The following is an 8,467-nucleotide window of genomic DNA, read 5'->3' as shown; positions in this document are numbered from 1 at the left end:
TTGACCTCACCTTTTTTGTTTTTGTTTGTTTTGACCTTTCTTCTAAGCTGCTATCCAAGTATTTGTACACAGCTTACTTTACTTTATTTTTTCAGAGCTGATTCTGAAACCATACGACCTTCCCAGTTAGCCTTGTCAGAAAGTAAAACACTGTGAGATAAACCAGTAATAAAAAGATCTATTGGGGTATTATCTACTGTATTTTTGTAAAGCAAAGACAGCCAGACATCGCAGTACATTCCCAAGTGAACGTCGGATAAGAAAATAAAAGCCAGCAGCTGAATGCGGATGAACTAGGTCTATAATCGGCAAAACCACAAAGCAACAGATTAGTCCTTCTGGGCTGCTGCAGTGGGCCTCTGGATATGCATAATGTTGGACCTTCCTGTTGGGTCTTATCTGTTGCACAGAACATGGTGCATCGTGGGGCACACAGCCACGAGGGACAGCCAAAGGAATTACTTTCTTTTCCCTGCTCTGTTGCTTTAAGCATAACCCTTTCTTAATGATGCTAATGTGTGGGCCCAATTAAAGGATGGAGCCATTATTCTCTGCTATTAACCAAGTAGAGGGGCTTAATTGAACTCATTTGTTTTCTTTGTCCCTTCACAGGCTCAAACTGAGAACAATTCAGCTTCCCCGACCACGTGAAGCAAGGTGAGTTGCACCGGCTAAATTTGGATATTTTATTGTGAGACATACACCATCTTTAATTTGTATTGAATAAGAGCAGACTCAGTCAACACTGCCATCCACTGGCAGGTTGTTGGACTCTTTCACTGGTTTGAAAATGAACAAAGAAAAACATGTCTTGGTTGAGAAAGACGACTTTAAAACAGGGTTTTTCAATGACCCATCGAGGTGAAGGCGGTTCGGCGCTGCTCTGAACCCGGCTGCTACCTCAGCCCTTTGACAGCCAAAGACCCTTGACACTGCTGCAGTGGCTATTAATAACACTCGGAGCTCACAGTCAACTAGCTGCTTTCTAGCAGGAGAGAGAATCCGCTCTCGTCAACTGGAAAGAGCCGGAACTGAGCCACTGGTTCTTAATTGATTGGGATCATTTTGACTAGAGCAAATCATTGCAGCTGATGACCCAACTAGGCCTTTTGAATGTCAATGACATGTGTGAGCCACATGATGCCAAATCCTGGTTGGTACTTTACACTAAAGCATGAAAATCTATGGTTAACAATTTTAAAAACACTTCTGAAATATACTTCATTGTGTTTAAACATGATGCTAAACATCATAATGTTCAAAATGTTTAGTGTATGTGGTGCTGATGCTGTGAATTGACATTTGTTTACATTTACACTACTTATTATGTCTGTAAAAATGAAAAGATACTTACAAATACAGAATTTGAAAATTGACTGTCTGTTTCCTGACATTACAAAAAGAGAGAGGCTTTTTGGATTTATAATCTCAGGAGTTTGCATCCTAGAGGGACATGTACATTCAGAAATGTTTGCAACGTCGCATCCTTTAGAGGCTGACAGTTTATGTGCTTAGCTCTCGTTGGATAATTATTTTTCCTTACTTAACGTCAATATCCATGGAGTCACTTTCACTCTTTCTCTCTGTCCTCCCGTCCTGTGAAGGTGAGCCCAGCGGATTCACTCGCATGGATAAAAGTTTTGACTTTGCTGAAGACCCTTGAGCACGCTCGGACAATATCAGCTTCTAAGGCCTGGGAGAGGACAGGTGAGAGCCATATCATGCACTCAAACAAACAACAAAGTCTGTCTGAATTAGCTGCCAGGCTTTGAATCAAGGAGGAGACCTGTATTCCATTTAGAGGAAGAAAGAAAAGCAGCTGGTGAATCCTCTGAGAAACTCAGATAATCCATAGCCTCTTTTAGGTCTGTCATTCATGTATATATGTAACATGTAGGCCTCAGCATGACAAGCAACCATTTCAATTGAAAGACACATTTTGTGGTTTATTTATTCTGCTCTTGATGAATACTTTTCGGTTGTGAAGATGCAGACTCGCATATGTACATTGGCCCAAAAAAGGGCTGACAAGTATAAGGCTACATTCTTTTGTTGGGTAGATTTCTTTCTAATGTATAGAACTCGCCGTTCCTTTCAGATACCTCGCTCTTCATCTGAATGTCATTTTGAAAGGTGGATATTTAATTTTCCTGTGCAGCTGTGTCCAGGTGAAAGAGTGATTGCATTTTGGAGGAAGTGTCATCTGCATCTTTATATATTTGGGCCAAACAGGAAACACGTATACATAGTAACAGGCTCAGCAAAGCTCCTGTCAGTGTCTGATGACATTTTAGGAATTTACAATGTCTAATGTGAGGTGTCAGTCTGAAAAACAAGCCACATCTACCATATCAGTGGACTTTTCAAACTAGAGTAAGAACCAAACCTGGCAATAACCTTCAGTTGATCCTCAGACATTACTTTGCATTTCTGTATCACATGTTTTCTGGATAACTGAGTGTCGTTTACAGTAGCAACAATCTGTCTGTTTCTTGCAATCCTCAAACAGTGAGCGGGCAGCATTTACAAAAAAATGTCTTAAAAGTCTTTACTCGTCTGCTCCAAAAATGAACTGTTCTGCAACTAGCTGAGGTTTTTGTAGTTCAGTCTGGGAAATCCCTCTCGTTGGGCTTAAGCATGGTTTTGAAAAGATGTGTCAAGGTCCCTTTCGTTGGCGATACTAGCTGCCGCAAAGACATTGATATGACAAAGAAAAAGTATTTTCCTATTTCTTGTGGGTATTCCTTTTGTTTAGTTGTTTTATAATCCACAAAACAAGCAGCAAATGTTTAACGAGGCATGTTAGCCAACGGTTCTCCTTGCAATATTCACTTGTCATGTCGTTCTGGTGACAGCCTCTGGCTTTGACTTGCAAAAGTTGTGATCGCAATATGCAAATAGTAAAATGGCTGTTAATTTTGTGCATTGAGTCTTAAGTAATATGTTGTCAATACCACATTTCTTTAGTGAAGAATGAGTGCATTCATCACACATTACACATTCCCACTCTGTCAGTTTCCTGCCTCACTTTATCCAGGTCAGTTCTGCTCGCTGTCCATTTCATCCACACTGAACAGTGAGCTGTTTTTGTGATCGAGAAAAAAACTGACTGAGAGCAACAGCCAGCACAAAGCACCTTTCAATCAAGTTTTCAGACGTTTGAGCACTGTTTTTGGGAAACTCTTGTTTTTCTCTGTGTTTCAGCTCAATGAAAGTGATTGCTCCCCTTCTATGTCGTAAGAGGAATCGGTTAAAGCACAGCAAGTCTGCAGGTCAATGTCATGCAAATGATTTAGTCCAAGAGGAATTAAAACCAAATTCCTCAAAAGGCTTAAATTCTAAAATGACCCATTTGTTTCAAGTTCATCTTAGATAAGCAGGTAAAAATGTGTGTCATTGCAAGGTGATGAAAGTGGTAATGTGTTATCAACCTGTAGCCCAGGGCTCCTGCTCCACATGTAGGGCAGTGGAGTGAATGCATGTGGTTAGAACTGTAGGTCAATAATAGAAGTAAAGTTGTCCCTTTCTTAGACAGGAATTGTAACCCACAGATTCCTTTTGACAAGGTTTTATTCTTAAATCGTAAATTCCTTGTTTGGTAATTAACTTTCCTCATAACTCTTAAAGAGACTTTACAAACCACAACACAAGCCGTTGTATTCAGTATAATTGCCCTCCCTTCAGAATAATTTAAATCTTTCATAACTGAGCCTTAGCGGCTGAACAAAGCCACAGATTTCCACTACAGCTCCCCAATCCAAGACCATTTTAGGATTCCTAGTGAGTGAGCAAAAGCTCTAAAAGCTTCTGAAAGCTGAAAGCGGATGTTCCCATTGTCAGAAGGTCCTTAGCAACACACTCTTCTTTAGTGTCAGATTTACTTTTCGTCAGATCAGGTCACTTCCCAATCAGAATTTGCCACAGACGATTGATGAATGAATTATGAACTAGTCCAACAGTAGTTTCACTGCAGAGCTCATTTTGGCTGACAACTTGGGTCCTATTTTTGCCGTTTGAATACTGCCAACTGTGATGGTATTCCTCTGGAGAGATAGAAGGCAGCTTCATCCCATCTAATTGTATTTGGGCTGCAATCTTCACAGTTATGTTGCCCTCCGGACTGAGAATGTTTTACTGCAACCGGCTTCTCTCTGTGTGAATGTAGGGATATTGTTATCTCTTGTACATATTTCAGTTGAATGTTTTAACACATAGGTAGAAAGTGACTTAACATGTTTGATGATGGTGGGGGCCAGAAATGTTATAACAGTAAAACAATGAATTGATCTTCTTTCAACTAGAATATATTACACTGTATTAACCTAATGATGCTGCTTTTTCTGTATGCATTTACTGAGCACTCTTACCAGCAATGATTGAAGTGTGTTTTAAAATACATGTACCCTCGGAGTGTCATGGGTGTCCCTAAATTTGTAAATCAGGGGTGTCCAAACCAATCATTCTTGGAGCAGCAAGAGTGTGACATTCCCTATTATGAGCCTAATTTAGGAGACTTGTTAAATTAAAAGGCTCATGATAGTCATCTCAATGTGTCAGTTTGAAGCACTTTGTGATGAAAAGGGAATCTGCTGTAGGTATTAGATGCCTTTATCACAACTAAACTTCACTCACCAGTGTCCGTGCTTTCAGCACACACAGTCAAATGCGCATGCTTTGCCTGAAATCTTTATCCTTCAGATCTGTGATTTGTCGTGCAACTAAGACTGACATTGTTAAATTCCTGCTGCTTTTCTGGGCAGATTAAAGTGACTAGTGAGACGGTCCTCTTAAAGTTTTCCTCTGCAAATCTTTTTCCATACTGGGCTATAAGTTGAGCCATCTCGTAGCTAGCCCTTGTTGCATTTTACTGAGTGTGGGTGATCAAAGAAATTGGCTTTCTTTCCCCTTGTAGGACTTGAGGACTAGTATTTTGTTTCAAAATGTCTTCTCGTGTTACAGTATTCGCTCGGGGCAACTCCTCACTGTCGATGTCTGTCCACTTAAAGTTCTTGCTTTTGCCACCGACGGGCTCAGATTGTTATAAGTGTCTGACAACATTTTGGAAAGAACCCAACAGTGAGGTAAAACGTCTTTCTTTTACCTTGCGCTTGATCCGGTCTATCCAGCTTTAGTTTTGACGTCTCTCGTGTAATTCAATATCAGGCTAGATTGATTAATTGATTTAAATTGTGCAATAAGGCGTCTTTCATGAATGTCTTCTTCTTCAAAAGGCCTTAGTCTGTGTAATGGTCAGTGTCTGGTGAGACTTTGTGACTAAACCTGGTCTCCAGAGGGCTTTGGAGAGTGGTGAGAAGCCACTTATGGAATGGGAGTAAATTAAAGAAATGAGATAAGGATGTGCAGCCGGTCGGAAAGGACAAAGACGGAAAGTAGTAGTAAAAAAATAAAACATACAATTAAGAAAAAGGCCAGTGAGATTGTCAGAATAATTTGGGATCACCTTTTCATGACATTTCTTTAATAACTGTGGTCGAACAAAGAGCCCTGCTCTTCAGTTTCTATCACCAGTATATAACTCATCTGGGAGTTTTCAGTTTCAAGCTCCAGCTTTTGAGTATCCCTTAGTGATGCTCTCGTTGTAGAACGAGAGCATGTTCTAGAAACATTTCATTTTACATTTACTCATCTTCTTTATTTGATAAGATATCTAGTTGCTGTGTGTTGCAGCAGTTAGCCTCTGAGGAGCTTACTGAGGAAGACTTGTATTACAGTGTTATGATGTCCTGACAACTTAATTGAAATCGTAGTCCTGTGTGCTGAACCCAAAGCCACATTGAAGATGTGGGAAATAAAATGGTCACTGTAGACTCATTACCCACCTGGCAAAATCGCTGCCTCACTGATGTGTTTAATAAGGATTTGAAACACAAACTCAATGTCACTTCTAAGTAAGACGGTGGCCTTACCAACTTCGATTTAGGACTGACTTACATTTTTCTGATTTGCACAAACTTGCAGGACATCTTTTAAAACTCTACTCGTATAACGTTGTTTTCTGACAACAGGGAATTTAGTCAAGCATCATACAAATTTACGAGTCTCTCCGAAAGTTTGGATTAAAAGTCACTCAAAAAGAATATCCCACGGTTGTGAAAACTGTTCGTTTTGCATATACTTCAGCTTGTATTGCTACAGTAAGATCCGTTCAACAAAATTAACTTTATCACCTACATTTTTGTGGCCTCTGTTGACCCTTCTACTCTGTATTTTACATTGTGTAACACAGGAGTACTTTTTTATACCATAGCCCCATTTTGTCTTTTTTTTAGGGGGGTTATCATGGAATATGTTGGTGGCAATAGCATTTCAACAGTATATGCCACATAGAAGTGGTGTACATCATCTGAAAGCTGGGAACATGCATTGCATTATACATAGGAAAGCTATACATCCCCTGAATGCCCCGGGTCTCTAGTTTGTGCTTGTTCATGAGGTTGTGATTATCCTCGAGGTCACAACAGGACATTTTATGCAGTGATGTCAAGTGGAGGTTTTGAAGGACTGGGGTGATGTGATCTCTGCTGTGGGATGGGGAGAGCAGACGGGCAGCTGAGTTCTGGATGTATTGTAGTTTGTTGATGATTTTGGTGGATGTGCCGTATACAGAATGCTGTTGCTGTAGTCCAGTCGGGAGGTGATGAAGGTGTGGATGAGTGTTTCAGTGGCTGAGAAAGAGGGAGGGGCATAGACAGGCGATGTTTTTTAAGTTGAAAGGTGTTTTTTGTGATCTGTATTGGCTTTACTTTTCAGACCCAGAGGTTCAGCCTCTTAAAGACAGTAATGTTGGCTGAGGACGCCAGCGTCCCACGGGAGGTTAAGAAAAGAGAAGTACTGCTGATATGGGAGGGGCAGGAGATGGGTGCAAAATGTGCTTTGATGTGATACATCATTTGTTTAGACTTAAAAATGATATTTGCAACTTGACACTGAAGCAAGTCTCTTTCTGTAACAACCATGCACACATACAATTAAACAGATGCACTGTTTTTTATGGAATCCTCCCTCCTAGGGAGCATAGTTTTTTACAAAACATCCTTGAAGTTGGAGCAGAGAATTCCCTGTGGGACCCTAATATTACTTTCTGTTGTGATCTCTGTCGTAGAGAGGCATCAGTGTGATCTTCTCACAGATGGAGCTAGAAGTGTATGTTATACCAAAACTTCAATTTGGCTTGAATAACGCAAGTTGAATTACAATTGTGAAAACATTTCAGCCCAAGTTGTGACAAACTTTATAAAGTGAGTTTTTGCAGCAATGATACTGTGAAGGTAATCGGAGTATCGCAGACTTTTAACCTGGGAAAACAGCCCTTATCCTAAAATAACATGACCTTTCTTCCTGCCTCAAGCAAGGAGGAACGACTTCCTTGTGTCTTTGTCTGCTGTGGAGGCATCTCTCTGTGGAGCTGCACATTCCTAATCTCTGTGTGCCTCCTTTCAGAAACTCTCAGATTTTGCTCCAAGCTGCTTCGCTTGCTTTTGTAGCAGTGCTGTTATCTGGGCTGTGTTACTGTGCACTGGCTTGGATTAATTTGGAGCATTGACAGCCTATTCTGGCCCTGCTGGTGTCTATTGATGTGAAGTGCTCCCTTATTAACAGTCTCGCTTGACTGCAGTACATTTGAAATTATGACCATTGATGTCTTCTCTCCTTTCAAAATGAACATAGTTCCCTGTAGATTTAAGTTTTTTTTATTATTTACAATTTTTTTTGTTTTTCATTAAAAAGGATACACATGCATAACACTGTTTTTATGCAAGAACATTTTCTATTATATTGTTGGTTAAAAGTGCACAAATGAGTGTATGAAAAGCAACAATCTGTCAAACACAGACATTAGACAGACTCTTCTTTCTTTGGCTAAATCTCTCGCTGACTCTCAAACAGCAACAGAGAAAGAAAAGGGATTATATCCAATGCCAAATAACTCAATAACAAATCTGTGGAAAGTGAAACTTAGTTCCCAGATTAATACTAAATTAAAATGAAATGTATCTTATCATTTATAGGCGCACAAGGTACATCTAACTTAAGACCATCATTACTGCACTCACAGCTGTTGCTTCCAGGACACCCTGTATCTTGTATCGACACGACTTCCAGTAAGATAGAAATGTCCCTCGTTATCTCGGCTGACAATCGCAAAGTTATTACTTTTGTTATTTATAAGCAGCAGTTTATGATGAATGCCTCTGTAGCCGGAGCTGCAGCCTGTCACAGTCCAGTTTTTCATGTCGGGGACTAAGAAACTAGAGGCTCCTCACTGGTCTCCTATTTTGTTGCAGTCATGGGAAAAACTTGACATTCTTTGTTTTATGTATGCATGAAAGAAAGGTGTAACTGCTTGTGAATTATGGATCCAGGATTCAAATCAGCCAAAGTAATTTAATTGCATATATTACACATTTGTAACACCTCTTAAATCTCAGTCTTGTTAGTCGCTGTG

Source organism: Anarhichas minor, unplaced genomic scaffold (genome assembly GCF_050575085.1).
Source record: "Anarhichas minor isolate MPS153535 unplaced genomic scaffold, ASM5057508v1 ptg000007l, whole genome shotgun sequence".
NCBI classification, from domain to species: domain Eukaryota; kingdom Metazoa; phylum Chordata; class Actinopteri; order Perciformes; family Anarhichadidae; genus Anarhichas; species Anarhichas minor.
Note: the sequence above shows the minus strand (reverse complement) of the source record.